The sequence below is a fragment of the Oncorhynchus clarkii genome, chromosome 13 (assembly GCF_045791955.1).
Source record: "Oncorhynchus clarkii lewisi isolate Uvic-CL-2024 chromosome 13, UVic_Ocla_1.0, whole genome shotgun sequence".
Classification (NCBI taxonomy): domain Eukaryota; kingdom Metazoa; phylum Chordata; class Actinopteri; order Salmoniformes; family Salmonidae; genus Oncorhynchus; species Oncorhynchus clarkii.
Genome location: NC_092159.1, coordinates 14,668,797 through 14,690,172, shown reverse-complemented (window position 1 = coordinate 14,690,172; position 21,376 = coordinate 14,668,797). Strand labels below are relative to the sequence as shown.

The 21,376-nt window shown below is 44.3% G+C and overlaps 2 protein-coding genes across 3 annotated transcripts in view; one reads left to right on the top strand and one right to left on the bottom strand.

The window, feature by feature from the left end:
- The window catches only part of LOC139424455 (paralemmin 3), a 34,297-nt gene extending 17,821 nt beyond the window's left edge, over positions 1–16,476 (bottom strand). Inside the window, exon 1 of one of the 2 annotated variants that reach the window (XR_011635941.1) lies at positions 15,999–16,443. The gene's annotated coding sequence lies outside the window, so the exon portion shown is untranslated. Of the gene's footprint in view, positions 1–15,998 lie in introns of both variants that reach the window. The other variant, XM_071176303.1, reaches the window with a different exon arrangement.
- A 62-nt stretch (positions 16,477–16,538) lies between these two features.
- Positions 16,539–21,376, top strand: part of LOC139423775 (phospholipid phosphatase-related protein type 5-like) — a 50,795-nt gene continuing 45,957 nt past the window's right edge. The window contains exons 1-3 of the mRNA XM_071175408.1: positions 16,539–16,581; positions 17,898–17,973; positions 19,957–20,168. The gene's annotated coding sequence lies outside the window, so the exon portion shown is untranslated. The remainder of the gene's footprint in view (positions 16,582–17,897; positions 17,974–19,956; positions 20,169–21,376) is intronic.

Sequence of the window (21,376 nt, the reverse complement as noted above, 5' to 3'; positions counted from 1 at the left end):
AAGCATACAAACATTTTCAAGCCATAAAATTAATCACTTACCTTTGATGATCTTCATCTGGTTGCACTCACAAGAGTCCCTGTTTTGTTCGATAAAGTTCCTCTTTATGTCCCAAAAACTCAGTTTTGTTGGCACGTTTTGTTCAGTAATCCACTGGCTCAGAGGCGGTCACAACAGGCAGACGAATTCATCCTAATAGTACCGGTAAAGTTTGTCGAAACATGTCAAACAATGTTAATAATTAATCCTCAGGTTGTCTATTGTCTAAATAATTGATAATATTTCAACCGGACAATAGTGTCTTCAATTGAAAGGAAAAATAACAAAGGGCGCGCATTTGGTCACGCGCGCAAAGGAGCTCTGGTTAATTCTGCATGCCACTTACAAAATGGTCTCATTCTTCCTCATTTTTCAGAATACAAGCCTAAAACAAATGTCTAAAGACTGTTGACATCTAGTGGAAGCCATAGGAACTGCAATCTGGGTCCTAACCCAACAGAATGTATAGGCATTCAATTGAAAATTACACACATCAAAAATATCACACTTCATGGATGGATTTTCCTCAGGTTTTCGCCTGCCATATCAGTTCTGTTATACTCACAGACATCATTTTAACAGTTTTGGAAACGCCAGAGTGTTTTCTATCCAAATCTACCAATTATATGCATATCCTAGCTTCTGGGCCTGAGTAACAGGCAATTTTTGGGCAACTCAGTCATCCAAACTTACGAATACTGCACCCTATCCTAAAAAAGTTAACTATGCGCTGCAACACCTGTCGCCAGAAATTTGCTGCGTTACCCACGCCTTTCTTCATTTCTGCGTCAAAAGGTGCCATTGAGCTTCCACTGCTCATATACCAAACAGGCACCCATGTGAATCTGGGATGTCTCATGACATGCTATTTTGGATGTTAGATGGCACCAATCTCTCACCCCATTCACCCTCGCATCAGAGAAGAAAGGGGCACTCCAATCTCCGAACAGCCAGCAAGGATCACAATACGCGCAATCTAGCTTGGCCGAATAGCATAGTCATGTAAGTGGTAATTTGATTCCAGCCTTGGTTGTAGTGGTGTAGTACGACTTGGAAAAACACCGCCTTTCGTCATCTCTTGGGAATGGGCCAGTAGGTTTACACGAGCCTAATGCAATAATGTGCCATTTAACTTTTGCATCCACATTTGTTGCATAATGCCCCGTCAGTTGGATTGGTAAAAAGGCCATCTGTCCCACTTCCACAGCCGACACGATTCTAGCCTCGCCCTGCTCCTCTTCCTCCACGCCCGGGGATAGCTTGTCCGGCCTGGCTTGTGCTCAGGGTCATATCCTCCGATATCTGACAACCTGTATCCTCCTCTGTCAAAGCTGCTTCTTCTGGCACGATGGAACAGCTTGGCCTTGGCTCATTTGACCCGCTAAAAGCTGCTGCTGGCGATGAGAAACCTACATCCTCTTCTGTTCCCGTTACATTGCTTGTGCTAGTAACGGCTGCACTTGAACTGCATCTGAAAAATGAAACAAATTTTGATACCTCCTTTGCTTTCTCATTTTTGGCCTTTTTGGTCTCCACTTTTTAAATCCGTAATTTTTTTATTCTGGACTTTCTCTCTTTACTAATTTTTACGGCCGTTGTCTCGATAGTTAGCTCAACGATGACAGAAACAACAACGCTTTGGAGAGTATTTGCACAATGAATCCCAGAATGCATTTCATTATGTTAACATGGCATTGAAACTATTAAATAATATGATTTATTTAGCAAGTTAATTGGATTTATTGTCATCAATACACTAAAATATCACACTGACGTATGTAGTGGCAAAAAAAACATTTTGTTGGTGAAACCATCAGTGGGATCATGTATCATATAGCCTACCTTAAAGACAGATCTTCTCGTCAAAATGGTAGACGTGGTGGACCCGCGTCAACAATTAATACTTGGGCACGGTGGGGCGGTATTCAAATTACATAGGGGGCCCGCAGGTCCGGGCACGTCGAGGGCCCTGGTGCGACTGCACCGGCTGAAGCTACGCCACTGAGCAGGGGGTTATATGGTTTATATGGAGCATTCTTCTTTTAAGGTGCCGCCACCATGTCGGTCTCTCACAGACACACGGTTACTCAGCAGTAATAGAAGGTTGTGGACGTGTCGTGCACAAGTTCACATTGAGGTGGACGTGTTGGGGGTTGTGTCAAACTCACATGAGGGGTTTCTAGTCAAGTCTCAGATCAAATGATCAGGGTCAGGTTGGGAAAAGGCTAAATCAGTCCATACGGTGACATCACCGTGGCGATCAAACAGAGTTCAGCCACGCACACTGACACAATTACCCCCGTGTTGCCGTCGGCGACCGACGCAGCACGACACACTTCAAAGCAATGACTGTTTCTGCTCCATTTCCTCCTAACATTTGGAGTTAGAGGGGGACAGAGACCAGGCTGACCCTGTGAGGTTCAAACAGGAAACACACACACACACACCCTTTGTCCATTAGCACAGGTAGAGGTAGTACTTGCTAGTGGAGCATGTCAACACTACCTCAGTTAGCGCAGTAATGTTAAGTAAATGTACGAGTATGGCTTCATTTACATGCATGATGTTTTTAGGGTGCAGACAACAGTTATACAGTAGTGGCTAAAGCATAAACAGACTGGGATCCTATCCAGGCTATTCCACTAGTACCCCAGGGTTCTGATCTGTACCTAGGCGTCATGCCATGGGATAAGACAATGGTTTACACTACACTGGAGGTCGTACTGGAGCAATACACATTGCACTGAAGGTTGGGTCATTTGGGAGTGAAGATGAGATCGTAAAAGGGCTCACATGTTGCCATGGAGACAGAGTTAATCCAATCTAGAGTGTGAATAAGTATATTTTAAGTATGAGCGGCCAGAGGAAGTATTTTACTTTCCGAGAGGACTTCAACAAATCAGAATTATCTGGGCTCTACGCCCCTAGCCTCTGGGAGGAAGTGAGACTGTGCTCGACTAGCCTTGACTGGCCACCTATTGTTGACAGAAAGGAAGTCCGGCCTGGTGTGTGAATGTGAGAGAGATGTGTTGTGGGGATAAGGTGGTGTGTGTGTCTTTGGGGTGGACAGGCTTCAGCATTCAGCATCCAACACAACAAGACAGCCTTTCAAAGGATGCCGAATAGCACCATGGGCCCAACAAATAAAAATAAAGAATCAAGGCTTCTTCCTCTGTCTATCCGTGTCAGACACATTTCCACAGTCCAAGGCCATTGGAAACTGGCATCACATCTCTCTCTGTGTGTTTGGGAAGAGGGAAAGAACACACACCAGTAAGTGTCCTCCAGACGATCGGCGACGAGCCATCCAATCACAAACACCCAGATCTCACACACATCCCCTGCTGTTGTTATTGGCTGCCAGTCAGGAGTTGATTGAAATAGACCCCACCAATCATAACATAGAGTTCCTGGAAAGAGTCCTCATTCTTTATGTGTGTGAGAAAATAATCAAAGGCAATTCCTCTGTTTGTGTGTGTGTACACTCAATCATAGAGTCTGTAGCTTGAGGGGGCGATTTGATGCAAAGTGCTTTTTCATCATCCATAGATTTTCAGTTCCTCACAGAGGGTCAGTCTGGTAGAGAAATCCTCTTTGTCATGGTTGTGCTGCTGGTTTAGATACAGACACCAACCTAGGAGGAGCCAGATAAATCAATCATAGTTTTGCGAGTGTGTGTGAGAGAGATGAGAAGAGTGTGTACGTGACCAAGTGTGTCTGATTTACAGTACAAGTCAAATTTGGACACCTACTCATTCAAGGGTTTTTCTTTGATTTTACTATTTTCTACATTGTATGACATAACACATGTATTACGCAAACAAAAGTTCAATTAAAGTAGCCACCCTTTGCCTTAATGACAGCTTTGCACACTTTTGGCACTCTCTCAAACATCTTCATGAGGTTGTCACCTGGAATGCATTTCAATTAACAGATGTGCCATGTTAAATTGTATTTTGTGGAATTTCTTTCCTTCTTAATATGTTTGAGCCAATCAGTTGTGATGTGACAAGGTAGGGATAGTATACAGAAGATAGCCTTATTTGGTAAAATACCAAGTCCATATTATGGCAAGAACAGCTCAAATAAGCAAAGAAACAAGAGTCCATCACTACTTTAAGATATGGTCAGTCAACACAGAACAACACAAAAACATCAAGCGCTATGATGAAACTGGCTCTCATAGGGACCACCACAGGAGTGGAAGACCCAGAGTTACCTCTGCTGCAGAGGATAAGTTCATTGGAGTTACCAGCCTCAGATATTGCAGCCCAAATAAATGCTTCAGAGCTCAAGTAACAGAAACAGCACAACATCAAATGTTCAGAAGAGACGGCGTAAATCAGGCCTTCATGGTCGAATTGCTGCAAAGAAACCACTACTAAAAAGGACACCAATAAGAAGAGACCTGCTTGTGCCAAGAAACACGGGCAATGGACATTAGACCGGTGGTAATCTGTCCTTTGGTCTGATGAGTCCAAATTTGAGATTTTTGGTTCCAACCGCCGTGTCTTTGTGAGACGCAGAGTAGGTGAACGGATGATCTCTGGAGCATGGAGGTAGTGGTGTGATGGTGCTTTGCTGGTGACACTGTCAGTGATTTATTTAGAATTCAAGGCACACTTAACCAGCATGGCTACCACAGCATTCTGCAGAGATACACCATCCCACCTGGTTTGCGCTTAGTTGGACTGTCATTTGTTTTTCAACAAGACTATGACCCAAAAACACACCTCCAGGCTGTGTAAGGGCAATTTGACCAAGAAGGAGAGTGATGGAGTGCTGCATCAGATGACCTGGCCTCCACAAATCACCCAAACTCAACCCAATTGAGATGGTTTGGGATGAGATGGACTGCAGAGTGAAGAAAAAGCAGCCAACAAGTGCTCAGCATTTTGGGAACTCCTTCAAGATGTTTGGAAAAGCATTCCAGGTGAAGCTGGTTGAGAGAATGCCAAGTGTGCAAAGTTGTCATCAAGGCAAAGGGTGGCTAATTTGAAGAAACTAAAATATATTTTGATTTGTTTAACACTTTTTTGGTTACTACATGTGTTATTTCATAGTTGATGTCTTCACTATTGTTCCACAAAGTATAAAATAGTAAAAATAAAGAAAAACCCCTGAACGAGTAGGTGTGTCCAAACTTATGACTGGCACTTTATATATATATATATTGTGTGTGTGATGACAGGAATCTATGGTGTTTGCTTGGGCCAGATCCAACAGCACACTGCCCACTATAATTTCTTTGTGACAGGCTGGGTCAGGGGAATGAAAACACTGCATTCCTATTGAGCAGTGTGTATGTGTATGTGTATGCTGCAATAGCAGCCCAGTGTCAACAGTGAACAGACTGGGAGTGTGGCAGGGATCACCAAAGAAAACTACAGATCACTATTCTTAGTCATTTATCAAGTTACTCCACATAACAAATGTCTGGTGGATTCAATGACTTCTTACACACACACACACGATTATTTCAGTATTGCATCATTATCTGCAACGGTGCTTGGCGTGCACAGTAATGTCATTATACAGTACATGACAAATAACATGTAGGTTTGTGTGGGATGTTTCCTCCTCTTCACAGTGTTGGGCTATAAGGAGTCTCAGCCCAGGGTGCATCAATGCCCCCTCTGTCAGGTGCTCCTTTGAGTACCGCACACACACACACAATAATGTCTCTGTTTGTCCAGGGGCCGGGCTTCTCCTCCTCCACCGCGCTCTCTGCAATATCCTCCACTGGTGCAGTGGAAACTAAGGTACAACACACACACACCATCCCTTCGCTCACTGCCTACCTGATCCCTCAACCCTGGAGGCAGCTCTCTAAGCCTGGCCTACTGAACACTTCTCTCAGGGGAATTACTATCTGAGCTACACTGGTTGCGTCCCAATGGCAACCCATTGCCTACATAGTGCACTACTTTTGACCAGAGCTCTATGGGTCTGGGTCAAAAGTAGTGTAATACGTAGGGAATAGGGTGCCATTGGGACACATCCAGTGAATTGAGGGGAGTTAAAAGGATAAAGTACCAGACAAAAAAAAAGTGTAACTTTTGCCATTGATCAGGCAGAGAGCTGAGGGTTCTATGTAGTTAGACAGTCAGCATGGCTTACTCTCCAAGACTAAGCCATGAGAGAGAGAGAACAAGAGATGAGAGGACAACAGCATTCTACTGAGACGGAGCAGGACACGACATACTGTTGAAACACTGATATGTCTGTGATTGTGTGTGTGGCTTATTTGAGTTATTCATAAGCCCTCATATGTCAGGCTCTATATCTTCAGGAAATGTGGGAGTGTGTGTATATATAGAGGTGAGAGAGGGGTGAAAGGTCAGCATGTAGGTCTCGTATCTAGAACCACTGTTTAAACACAACCTGACAGGTAACACAAATCCCACCACACACACGCGAGGTGAAGCACCAGTTGATTGACATAACCAGGAGAGGGGGAGGAGTCAGATAGAGGAGGAGTCGGAGAGACAGAACTGCTGGGTACATTATTATTTATTTCTTTTAAAGGTTCTTACACGTTTGCTTTGGCAAAATGTTTGACTTTGTAAGTTGCTACACTTTCCATATCAATAAACCTTGTTTCTTGAATTTAATTGAAAGTGTCAGAGAGAAACAGAGTGAGCAAGGGAGAGAGAGAGAGCGATCGAGCGCGAGAGAGAATAAGATCAAGAGACTAACAGGGGCCCAGGTTGAGACACCTGTTCTGACAAGACACCCCGGGCTGCCTCACAGCACAAACATGTCACACACACACCATTTCCAATTGTCGCCAGAGACGTTCAGATGTTTCAGAGAACTGACATCCCTACTTATTATCCTCTTTGTCATCACCGACTCCATTAGTTAAAGCACAAAATGACATGTCAAACCAGCTCGTTGAATATACACAGGGCCACGTGTATTCTCACACACACAGGCGCAAAATACAAACAAGCCTAATAGAAACAAGCCTAACACACCTAAACCTAGCTGCTCACACAGACAATAGGACATGATATTGTCTGGTTCTGTCATTTGACCTACTTTTGATCAAACTATTTTGGGCTGTTCTGTAATGAGAATACTGAGTCACCTCCGCCTAACATTGTCTGGGTGCAGCAGCAGTCTCATCCCAGCTCTGAGAGGTGTGACATGTAATGGCTTGCTTCAGTACTTTCCCCTGTTTTGTCTCTGTGTGTGTGTGTGTGTAAAGGATTATAGCGCGTGTGTGTGTGCCTGCATGTATGCATATCTGTGTAACTCTGAAACAGGTTTGGAGAAAGGTATCCAGGACTGGTGTAATCTGGTCTCAGTTCATCTCCACTGTTATTATTGGGTGAAGACCAGGAGCTGTGTTTGCCTTGGGGCCTAGCAGCTAAGCTAACGTGTCTAAGCTAAGTTAACAGAGAAAGCAAATCTAAACTGAAGGACCCATTTCAGACAGGTCACAGTGACTCCTTACCCTACTTCTGATACAGAGACAAAGTCCTAGAATAGATGTGCTCCATCTGCAGGCAGACAGACAACCGCTGTAATGTTTAACGTCAACATTCCTCATTATCATCCAGGACAAACATAGTCCCAGTCCCATTCCAACCGGACAAACACAGTCCCATTCCAACCGGACAAACACAGTCCCATTCCAACAGGACAAACACAGTCCCATTCCAACCGGACAAACACAGTCCCATTCCAACCGGACAAACACAGTCCCATTCCAACCGGACAAACACAGTCCCATTCCAACCGGACAAACACAGTCCCATTCCAACCGGACAAACACAGTCCCATTCCAACCGGACAAACACAGTCCCATTCCAACAGGACAAACACAGTCCCATTCCAACAGGACAAACACAGTCCCATTCCAACAGGACAAACACAGTCCCATTCCAACAGGACAAACACAGTCCCATTCCAACAGGACAAACACAGTCCCATTCCAACAGGACAAACACAGTCCCATTCCAACCGGACAAACACAGTCCCATTCCAACAGGACAAACACAGTCCCATTCCAACCGGACAAACACAGTCCCATTCCAACCGGACAAACACAGTCCCATTCCAACAGGACAAACACAGTCCCATTCCAACCGGACAAACACAGTCCCATTCCAACAGGACAAACACAGTCCCATTCCAACAGGACAAACACAGTCCCATTCCAACAGGACAAACACAGTCCCATTCCAACAGGACAAACACAGTCCCATTCCAACCGGACAAACACAGTCCCATTCCAACCGGACAAACACAGTCCCATTCCAACCGGACAAACACAGTCCCATTCCAACAGGACAAACACAGTCCCATTCCAACAGGACAAACACAGTCCCATTCCAACCGGACAAACACAGTCCCATTCCAACCGGACAAACACAGTCCCATTCCAACTGGACAAACACAGTCCCATTCCAACCGGACAAACACAGTCCCATTCCAACAGGACAAACACAGTCCCATTCCAACAGGACAAACACAGTCCCATTCCAACCGGACAAACACAGTCCCATTCCAACAGGACAAACATAGTCCCATTCCAACAGGACAAACACAGTCCCATTCCAACAGGACAAACACAGTCCCATTCCAACAGGACAAACACAGTCCCATTCCAACCGGACAAACACAGTCCCATTCCAACCGGACAAACACAGTCCCATTCCAACCGGACAAACACAGTCCCATTCCAACCCATTGGAGGAGGAAATGAGAGACACTACATCACCCATCTTCTGTGGGATTGTTAATCAGAAAAGATGGGTGATTGGATTAATATAAGGAAATGAAGCAAACAGTGGGATTTAGAGCACGGTATCCCTTCAAAGGCCAACGGCCATCTGGGGTTGTGATTCACTAGCATGTCTTTATGAGTCTAGCCATGTTGACAAAGCCTTGTGAATCTAAGGGGAGTACACGTTGCCTAAGCGATGTTTCTGGTATGCAGACATACCATGGTATCCCACACTGTCCCTGGTGTACTGGTGACCCAGCTCACAGTGCTGAGGAACTAAGAGTGACCTTTGACCTCAGTTTATGTCAAATCACCCACCTGATCTGGTCTGAGTGGAACCGTTTAAATCTGAGTTACCATGTTATGAACTGTCAAGTAGGCTACCCAACTGACCTAAGCAAACTCCTCAGGGTGGTGGGCGTGGCCTAAGCAAACATCTCGGGGGTGGTGGGTGTGGTCTAAGCAACCTGAAGCAAACAGATACCATATATTAGACCAATGTCTGACGTCAGGTTGCACCCCCAGACATCCAAACATGGCAGTTGCATTGGTATTTCACACTGCTTGCACAGATTAAGCGTGCCCGGACACGGGAGCACATATCTAACAAACAGTAGCTGATCATGCAAATAGTATTCAAAGGAGACTCCAAAATAAGAGTCCTTATCACGATGAGCAAACTATCAGCTAATGTTGTACAATGTAGTGAATGATTCTATTGTAGACAAGAGACCATACCAACGAAACTGACTCAAAGCCAAAAAGGAGGCTTAGGTTAGTCCACACCCATAGGACAAGTCAGCCCTTTCACACCATGGCAACCTCTTGGCGTCATGACAACCTGTGGGCAGCTGAAATGCCCATTGATCAAAAACCTCATTCACAAACCAGGCTCCTCTACCTTAGACTGAGTAAGCACACTGCTCTCTCTCACACACACACACACACACACACACACACACACACACACACACACACACACACACACACACACACACACACACACACACACACACACACACACACACACACACACACACACACACACACACACACACACACACACACACACACACACACACACACACACACACACACACACACACACACACACAGCAGTAAAAATCATTCTCAACGGCAACTATCATTGTTAGATAGCAAAGACAGTTAAGGTTAGATAAACATTGTGACAACCTTAAAATAGCCTCTCGTCCCTGTCATAAATTAGGTGCCTGGAATAGCTTCCTTAACTAGGGTCTCAGGTAAAACTACTACTACTGGGCAATTCCACGATAAAATGTGCAAAGTTTGGTAACAGAATTACAGTTTGTACCACACAAACCATACTTCTGTTACCAAAATTTGATTTGGCACTATTCAAGACAATGTGTTTTTGTATTTATTTCTGTGGAAATTGTTAAAAGTAGTCCTTGTAAATAGAGCTGTATGATTTCTCTAACTTTGCAATCATTGGTTTTTGTTTGGCATACATTTTAAAGTGAAAAACCTGAGTCAGCGTAATTCGGGTATCTTGGACTTGCCCTACCACTTCCACACACACCAGTTTCATGGGTTGCTCGCTATGATGAAGGGCTAGGTAATTACTAAGAGCTAAACAGCTGACTTTATCATGTCAGAATAGGCCCTATTTCCTTGTTTATACTATCACCCCCAGACCATTACCTCGACATCAATAATACATGATTTAAAGTGTCACATAATTGTCTTGGTGTTTTATGTGGTCTGTAGTGATGCCTTGCCAGCAGGCGTGGAGGAGGGGTTTGTACTGTGGGGATAGGAGAAAGATAACTTTTTTTTCGGATCACTGTCGGATGATTCTAGACCGTGGAGACACACAAAATGTCAACTGTACCTTTTCCAGGTCACACTACCTTCCCGGACAAAGTCAAGACACTGACAAACAAAAAGATTCCCACTTACACATACCACAAACACCTTGGGAGCCTCTAAGATCAGGTACAAAAGACTGACATCACACAGACTGATGAGACAGATCACTGGAGTTATGTACTATAGTGTAGAGAGCATAGGATCTCTGCTACAGTACTTCTAATGGTAATAATTAGTCAGTGTCATGTACAGGAACTGTTATGTTGTGCAAGTGAGCAGAACTGAACCGGCGAGAAGGAATGAAAGAGAGAAACAGACAACGATAGAGGAATTGGAAGAAACAGACAACGATAGAGGAATTGAAAGAGAGAAAGAGACAGTAAAATAGAAACAAAGAGGTAGAGAAAGAGGCATATATAGAAACAGAAAGAGAGAAAGACATTTAAAGAGGGGAATATTGTATTAGAGAGAAACGGAGAGAAAGAGGGGTAGCGTAGTCACTGCAGGGCAGTGTGTGAGGCATTGAGGAATTTCCCTCCAGCAGACTAGTCATCCATCACCCAGGGGAGAGAGAGATCTCATCACTCCATCTCTCCCATCACCATGATTTATCTCTCTGTTTTTATCTCCCTCGGTCTTGTCAGCGTGACACTCGCTCTCTTCAGCAGGATAGCAGAGAAAAATCCAACTGATGTGGTTACGCTTACTTCAGTTTCATCTTTCTTTTGCACCCCTCCTCTCTCCCCCAACAATCTCATACACACCAATATATTTCACACATACAGTATATATATACACATACAGTATACATACAGTATCTACACTGCTCAAAAAAATAAAGGGAACACTAAAATAACACATCCTAGATGTGAATGAATGAAATATTCTTATTAAATACTTTTTTCTTTACATAGTTGAATGTGCTGACAACAAAATCACACACAAATTATCAATGGAAATCAAATTTATCAACCCATGGAGGTCTGGATGGAGTGGAAAACCACACTACAGGCTGATCCAACTTTGATGTAATGTTCTTAAAATGAGGCTCATTAGTGTGTGTGGCCTCCACATGCCTGTACGACCTCCCTACAACGCCTGGGCATGCTCCTGACGAGGTGGCGGATGGTCTCCTGAGGGATCTCCTCCCAGACAATGCCACAGATGTCCCAAGTTTTGAGGAAGTGTACAATTGTCATGCTGACTGCAGGAAAGTCCCCCAGAGCTGTTGTCAGATAAATTAACAGAAAATGATCTACCATAAACTGCCTCCGTTGTTTTAGAGAATTTGGCAGTACGTCCAACCAGCCTCAGAACACCAGACCACGTGTATGGCGTTGTGTGGGCACAGGTGCACCCCAGCACAAGGTGCCATTCACGTGGTACATACGCGACGCCATACACGTGGTCTGCGGTTGTGAGGCTGGTTGGACGTACTGCCAAATTCTCTAAAACAACGTTGGAGGCAGTTTATGGTAGAGAAATTAACAGAAAATTATCTGACAACAGCTCTGGGGGACTTTCCTGCAGTCAGCAGGCCAATTGTACACTTCCTCAAAACGTGGGACATCTGTGGCATTGTGTTGTGTGACAACTGCACAATTTAGTGGCCTTTTATTGTCCCCCAGCACAAGGTGCACCTGTGTAATGATCATGCTGTTTAATCAGCTTCTTCATATGCCACACCTGTCAGGTGGATGGATTATCTTGGCAAAGGAGAAATGCTCATTAACAGGGATGGAGAAAAAAATTGCACAAAATGTGAGAAATAATATTTTTGTGCATATTGAACATTTCTGGAAACTTTTATTTCAGCTTATGAAACATGGGACCAACACTTTACATGTTGAATTTGCATGCACACCCACACACACACACACACACACACACTCAGTGGCCAGTTTATTAGGTACACACATCTAGTACCGTGTCGGACCCACTCCAGAGCAGATTATTCTTCCAGGCATGGAAATGTTACTTAATTGGTATCAAAGGACCTAACGTGTGCCAGGAACACCTTCCCCACACCATTACACTACCGCTACCACCTGTACCTCTGACACCAGTCAGGGTGGGGCCATGGACTCATGCTGCTTATGCCAAATCCTGACTGCCATCAGCATGACGCATCAGAAACCAGGATTCGTCAGATCAGGAATTGTTTTTCAACTCAGTTGTCCATTGTTGATGATCGTGTGCCCACTGGAGCCGCTTTGTCTTGTTTCTAGCTAATAGGAGTGGAACCCGGTGTGTGTCATCTGCTGCAATAGTCAAATCCGTGACAAGCACTGACGAGTTCCGAGATGCCGTTCTGCTCCGTTATTTGCCCGTTTGTGGCCCGTCTGTTAGCTTACACGATTCTTACCATTCTCATTCGACCTCTCATCAATGACCTGTTTTCGCCCACAGGACTGCCGTTGAATGAATGTTTTTTTCACACCATTCTCTGTAAACCCTAGACACTGCTATGTGTGAAAATCCCAGGAGGCTGGAACTGGTGCACTGGCACCAGCAATCATACCACACTCAGTCGCTTAAGTGACTTGTTTTGCCCATTTTAACGTTCAATTCGGAAAGTAACTGAATGCCTCGATGACCGTCTGCCTGCTTATATAACGAGCCATGGCCACGTGACTCAGTAGTTGTAGGAGCGAACCAATTTCATGAACGTGGTGGTGTGCCTAATAATATATAAAACAAATATGTAAATAACTTACTTAATCTAATAGTGCACTGCGTTACATTTTACACAAACCAACCACACACACAGGCATCAGACAGAAAGACTTCAGTCAAAGGCGAACACAGGTGGTTTAAAGCAGAACGACCAGTTCGATGTCTCTGAACCCTGTCTGGTTCAGGTTCACTCAGCCTGGTCTCATAGACTAAAAACAACATGGTAAATGTAAATCTCAGACACCTCAAATTAGTATGATATGTTACGTTTGGTATGGCTACATAAGACAGATGGTTACTCAAGGTAAAAATGAAGAGAGGGTCTATAACGTGAACGTCTAGCAACCCAAACGGTGAGTGTTTGAATCTCATCACGGACAACTTTAGCATTTTAGAAACTTTTTACCTACTTACTACTGTTTAGCCTTAAACCCTAACCCCTAGCCTATCTAACGTTAGCCAGGTAGCTAACATTAGCCACAACAAATTGGAATTATTAACATATATGTTTAGCAAATTCATAACATATTTTATTTATTTGTATTTCATTTCACCTTTATTTAACCAGGTAGGCCAGTTGAGAACAAGTTAATTTACAACTGCAAACTGGCCAACTGGCCAAGAAAGCAAAGCAGTGCAACAAAAACATCACAGAGTTACACAGCAACAAACGTACAATCAATAACACAATAGAAAAATCAATGTACAGTGTGTGCAAATGTAGAAGAGTAGGGAGGTAGGCAATAAATAGGCCATGGAAGTGAAATAATTACAATTTAGCATTAACACTGGAGTGATAGATGTGCAGATGATGATGTGCAAGTAGAGATACTGGGGTGCAAAAGAGCAAGAGGATAAGTAACAATATGGGGATGAGGTAGTTGGGTGTGCCATTTACAGATTGGCTATGTACAGGTACAGTGATCGGTAAGCTGCTCTGACAGCTGATGCTTAAAGTTGGAGAGGGAGATATAAGACTCCAGCTTCAGTGAGTCATTGGCAGCAGAAAACTGGAAGGAAAGGCAGACAAAGTAAGTTTTGGCTTTGGGGATGACCAGTGAAATATACCTGCTGGAGCGCGTGCTACTGTTGCTATGCTGACCAGTGAGCTGAGAAAAGGCGGGGCTTTACCTAGCAAAGACTTATAGATGATCTGGAGCCATACGATATGGATGATGACATTCACAAACATATACACCATACGAAACATCTGAATAATGAAGTATTTTGAATTTACATCCAAAATAATACAAATTGCTCTGAGACCAGGCAAGTTCACTAGATACCAAAGGAAGAAAAACGGATGAAACAGGGAGTAACTACCTGAAATTGTCCATTAAGAAACATTTGTTTTTCAATTTTCTGTTGCAAAACAGAAAGCTACAATGTGCAGTAATGAATATGCCCCTGGTTATAGGGACTTAAAGAGTGAACTGAACACCATACTACTTCCTAGAAACAAAATGAGTCAGGGGTTCAATTATGTTCACGACACCCTCGGGCTAGCACACACACAGTTAGGGCCTAAGGGGTTCAGCGAAGGAAGACTTTAAAGAGTACGTCCCTCGAGACCTGTTGGGAGTCTCCCCTGTAGCCTGGGGTCCCTCCCCCCACATGCATATGTCTCTGTTTGCTAGCTAAGCAGATCTATGTGCTGTTGGTTTTAGATGACTCAGGTTAAAGCCCCTGGCTTCTTCTCTCAGAATGAGACCAGGCTTGCTCTACATAATGACGTCACCTCAGCAGTTTACAATGCAGCAGAGTGAATGAGCAACTCTGTGCATTGAACATCACATAGGCAAGAAGATATGGACATTACACACAGTCCATGTGTCTCAGCACATTAGTAGGAACATACCGTACGTGTTCACATATTATGCAAGTCACTTCCCTACATCTAACAAGTCCCTTGTATTTACGCAGGACACAATCAGTGTGAGCCAAGGGATTCTGTTGGATGGGTAATGGTTTAGCGTGTCGGCTATGTTGTTGTGTGTACAATATTGGTGGTGTGTGTAGGTGGTGCAACAGCAGCTAGGCACTATCACCATGCTCTATTAGTCTCCGCGATAGAAAGCTGGCCCAATTTGTTCCGTCATCCCAGAACGCATTCATTAACTAGGTTATAATGAGCTACATTTACCCATCCCTTTGAGGCATATTATATCCTCTGTATTTAAATACTCCATTCAAGTGTATCATGATTTCTGAATGTACCCTCTAGAAATGTGGGAGATCTGTGAAATAACTCCAATTGATATGGAAAAGCTCAACATCATTTTGGCAACATTATATAACCTTTCCTTCCAAATGTGTTTTTTTCTTCCTTATGAGGCCTCTTTGTGACTATCCGCACTCACTGTCAAGTTCATTTCTAAGCTGATGAATGAATATATCAACAAATAAGATGGGACCAAATGTAACTATGATTCTATAATTATTTGGTGAATCTGTGGCTTAATGGTTTACAGAGGTCATGCACGTTGCAAATCATCAGCTTGCAGCCAGGCCTGTCGTTGCGCGCGCACACGGATCACATTTTTAGCACGAGTTGGCACGAGTTCAAAAGGTGTCAACCCAAGGACGTTTACTAACTTTCTGCAGTCGGGGAAACTGTAAAATTCAGTAGAAAACAAAAGCAAAGTAACTTTGAAATCGAAAGGTGTTGGCTAATAATATTATTGCAGACACTTACCTGTTTGTTCCAACGTTGCCACTCGGCGTTGTCGGTGGTTAGAAATTAAATAATTAAAAACGAAAGCAAGAAAAACACTGACGTGGTTTAACAAGAGTTTTGCAATAAAGAAATATACCACAGGGGAAAGCCTCCTGTCGCTGCTCTACTTAGGAATTGTTTTTAAAAAAAGGCAGAAAACCCACCTATGAAAAACAAACACCTGGGCGTTTTATCCGCTTGTGAAACGCCAAACTCGTCACATCAGTGCAGCAGACACACGAAAACGTGAAACTTAAAACGTCTATTAGGTTTTTAAAATAGACATGGGAGTACAGCAAAACCCCTTTCAGAGAAATATGTTTGTCACTCCCTGCCTCCCAAACCGAGTCGGTGCGTGTCCAAAATGCACGGGAGCTCAGAAGCAACGTTCTGTTACAGTTACCTGACTCATGTTCCGTGCTGTGCTGGGTGGCCAACCCTCTTTTCAGAGAGCAGCACAGGGATAGTTGCGTGTTGGTCGTATGTACCAACTGTAGGTAGTGAGAAGTGGACTTTCCATTCCACAGGAGCAACCATAGACATTGAAACCAGGGAGCAACAGGTAACACAACTGACAATAGTTTATTATGTGACGTGAAATGGAGAATGGGCAATGTGAACATCACAAAAGTTATCGATAAAAACAAAGAGTAAACAGTTGAATAGTAGCGCATCTAGAAGGGAGCAGTAGTAGCCTGATCCATCCCAGTATCCTCCTATGTTCTCATTCTACAAGCGTGATATTGGAATATAGGCTGAATGCACCCAGAGCAACAGTGGCATTACTATTTTAACGTCTGGAGATGTGGGCAATATTCTCGTTCCCGTAAATTACAGATTACATATATATATTTCATTGCTCCATATTCCGATCTGAATAATTATGTCCAAACTAACTCCCAAGCTATTTAAACATAATATCCTTGACTATAATCCATCAAATGGACTCTCACAAACACACACATGGGCACAATAACACGTACCCTGAATCGCCCTAGTTTTGATTCTTGAATGAAAAGGAAACCGTAGGAGTTCTTCACATTGAGAGCCAAACACTGTATTAGTCATGTCCCTTCCAACAATGTGTGTGTGCGCGTTCGCGCACGTACGCGCATTGCATGTGTGCCTGTGCCTGCATACATGCCCCCACGTGTGCGTGCACAAAGCAAGAGAGTGTATGTTAGTCGTTGTCTCATGCTCTACTTTCGTCTCCACAGTGTACCTGTCTATTGAGGTTGCTACTGTCCCTGATTTGCCCTTGTATTCCACTTTTACTCCTTTGACTCTTATTAAAACTACATTCATATGCATGACTTTGACTCTTATTAAAACTACGTTAATATGCATGACTTGGCATCTGTGCTTGAGCTCACACATTATCATAATGGCTCTCAGACAGGTAAAAAATGATGCATCATAATATCTTACATCACATGATTGAAAAACGCATATCTGCAAAGTAGTGAGAAAGTATTGAATATGATTTGTCCTTTGAGAGTGGCCCGTTAGAGACTGCAGTAAAGATATGAATAACTACTGTTACTCTCTTGGCCAGGTGGTGTATTGTTGAAACCTCTTCCTTTAGACCTCATTAAAATCGTCTGGGGTTGATGCAGTACAGTCCCAGCCAATGTCCCTCTCCCCCATACTGCGTGTGGGTGTACGTGTGTACATGTGTGCGTGCCTCAATGAATGTCACTCCTTATCATGGGAATGGGATGCTGTGTTTCCATGGGAACTACACACACAAAAAAATCTTGATGCTTTTAACAGTCAGTCACAAGGAAACTAACTCTCTCCCTTTGCCAGGTCTATGCACTGGACATATTGTATTGAGGGCGTGTTTACATGATATATCCTATCCACCCTCTCCAACAGGCTTATTGAAATGCAGGCCTCAAGTTGTCATCCTTCCCCTCCAATCAGGGACTGATTCAGACCCGGGGGACACCTGGTGAGTGACTCTTTGGACCAATCAGTGACATTACCAATCAATGAACTACCAGGGAGAAATGATAACCAGTCCCACCACAGACCTGAAGGCCTTGCTTTTCATACCCCTGGTCTGTAGCTATGTAGAATATTCAATAGTTGTTCATTATGGTAAACTAGTACAGTATGTACAGAACTGTTTGTGGAGTAACAGGCACATCCAGCAGCATGATGCAAGTCATACCACATCCAGGCTGGAGCAGCAGCCCCCAACATGCATGAATACACAGCCCACGTACAGTACATACTGCCTTGGGGAGTCATGCACACACACACACACACACACACACACACACACACACACACACACACACACACACACACACACACACACACACACACACACACACATACACAGTCTTGTACAGGTAACCTTGTGGGGACACACAATTCAGTCCTGTTCAAAATCCTATTCACAATAACCCATGTTCTCACCGTAACCTTAACAAAAAAAACTTAACCCTAAACCTAACCCTAGCTCCTAACCCTAACCTAGTTCTAACCCTAACACTAATTCTAACCTTAACCCTAAACCACCTAGAAACAGCATTTGACCTCGTGGGGACCAACAAAATATCCCCAGTTGGTCAAATTTTTGTTAGTTTACTATTCTTGTGGGGAAACACACACACACACAGACACACACACACACCGCCTGAGGCTGCTGGTGCCTGGCACTTGAAGGCCCATGACCCATATAGGGCCTGGTGCACAGGTGTGTGTGTGTGCGTGTGTGCGCGCGCGTGTGTGTGTGTGTCTGAAATGCCCCACTTTTCCACTTGGTGACGCATCATTAATCCCGTCATTCTGAGGCACTCACCTGAGCCCACGCGTTTATACACACACACACACACACACACACACACACACACACACACACACACACACACACACACACACACACACACACACACACACACACACACTCGCAGCCATGGGCTTAGCTTTCTAAAGGTATGCTGCCTGCCCCTACAATCATAGAAAACAACTACAAACCATCTACAACCTTAAAGGGTTCTTCGGCTGTCCTCATTGGTGAACCCATTGTAAAACCCCTTTTGGTTCCTGGTAAAAACACTTTTGGTTCCAAGAAGAACCCTTTTGGGTTCTATGTAGAACCCTTTCCACGTTGGGCTCTACATGGAACCCAAAAGGGTTGTACCTAGAACCAAAAAGGGTTCTCCTATGTGGACAGCTGAAGAACCCTTTTCTCTAAGAGTGTAGACTAGCCTATCATTCAGCTGTTATTCCTATACCGCTGACACACATACACACACTATCTCTCTCTCTCTCTCTCTCTCTCTCTCTCTCTCTCTCTCTCTCTCTCTCTCTCTCTCTCATCATCTCTCCCTCTCCCTCTCTCTCTCTCTCTCTCTCTCTCTCTCTCTCACTCATTATATCCCCCTCCCTCTCTCTCTCTCTCTCTCTCTCACTCATTCTCTCCCTCTCTCACACTCATTCTCTCCCTCTCCCTCTCCCTCTCTCTCTCACTCATTCTCTCCCTCTCCCTCTCTACTCCGCTGCCTGCGTTCTCTCTTCTCCCGCGGTCTCATGCTCTCATTCCTTCGTCTTCCGACTCTTTCACTCTCACTCTCCCTCACTCTCTCTCATCTCCTCTCTCTTCTCCACTCTCTTGCCTTCGCTCACTCTAATTATCTCTCTCACTCCTCGCATCCTCCACTCTCTCTCTCTCCCAGCCTCTCTAGTTCTTTCTCTCTCTATTGAACCCCTCAAGCCGTACGGATTCATTAATTAGCTTCGTCCGTCCATGGAAGATTAGCAAAGTAGCGTAACGACTGCATGTTGCCCAGTGCATATAGATAGACTGTGTTGCTTGTGCTTTACTGTGAATCTATACACACACACATTAACACACACTCTAGCAGACAAACACACTATCTCTCTCTCTCTCTCTCTCTCTCTCTCTTTCATTCTGTCTCTGTAGCGTTGGCTTACTAGAGAAAGCAGCAGTGAAAGTGCAGGCGGTCTACTTTGACTGAAGACTCGGAGCAGATAAAACAAACACAGACAGAAGACAGCAGGATGGGAGCCTTCAGCGAGTTGTAAAATACTCCAGTTCTTCTCTGTCAAAGGCAGAGGCTGTGGCTACTGTCTAGCAACACTTCATCACCACTACTTCTCTGCACAGAATCTGTGGTAAGACCAGATTTTATTCATGGCATTCTTTTTCTTTGATAAAAGACAGTATTAGAAGTGTGTTTTTGCCACACACATTATACTGTAGATGCTGTTATTGTGTGTGTGTGTGTGTGTGTGTGTGTGTGTGTGTGTGTGTGTGTGTGTGTGTGTGTGTGTGTGTGTGTGTGTGTGTGTGTGTGTGAGAGAGAGAGAGAGAGAGAGAGAGAGAGAGAAAGCAATAGATAGGCAGTAGCAGAGACATCTCAGTCTCCGTCTCTCCTGACCCACATTGATGAACCTGTAGTGCTACATGCAGAGCTGTCTTAATGTCTTACTCCCCTAGCGCCACACACACACACACACACACACACACACACACACACACACACACACACACACACACACACACACACACACACAGTGTCACACACACATTATAAAAGCAAATACATTCACTCTCTCTCTCGCACACACACACATCTGCTGGATTAAGAGCAGTGTATCAGTCGTGTGGGTGGGTGAGTGTGTGTAATTGTGTGGGACTGTGTGTCGCTGTATGTGGGATTGTGTGTAGCTGTTGGTGGGTAGTGAGAGAGGAGGTGTGTGGTAGTGTGTGAGGCAGGGTTTTGGGGTGTCATGACAATACTGCAGTGGTATGAGATGGAACACAGATGATGACAGAGACACAGAGAGATTATGTATTGAGAGAGAGAGAGACAGAGAGAGATGAAGAGAAAAAAGGAGGGATGACTGAGCTGGGTGAAGAGAGAAGAAGAGATGGACTGAGTCGGGTGAAGAGAGAGAAGAAGAGATGGACGGAGTGGGGTGAAGAGATAGAAAGAGAGATGGACTGAGTGGGGTGAAGAGAGAAGGAGAGAAGGACTGAGTGGGGTGAAGAGAGAGAAAGAGAGGTGGACTGAGTGGGGTGAAGAGAGAGAAGGAGAGATGGACTGAGTCGGGCGAAGAGAGAGAAAGAGAAGGACTGAGTGGGGTGAAGAGAGAGAAAGAGAGATGGACTGAGTGGGGTGAAGAGAGAGAAGGAGAGATGGACGGAGTGGAGTGAAGAGAGAGAAAGAGAGATGGACTGAGTGGGGTGAAGAGAGAGAAGGATAGATGGACTGAGTGGGGTGAAGAGAGAGAATGAGAGATGGACTGAGTCAGGTGAAGAGAGAGAAAGAGAGATGGACTGAGTGGGGTGAAGAGAGAGAAGGAGAGATGGGCTGAGT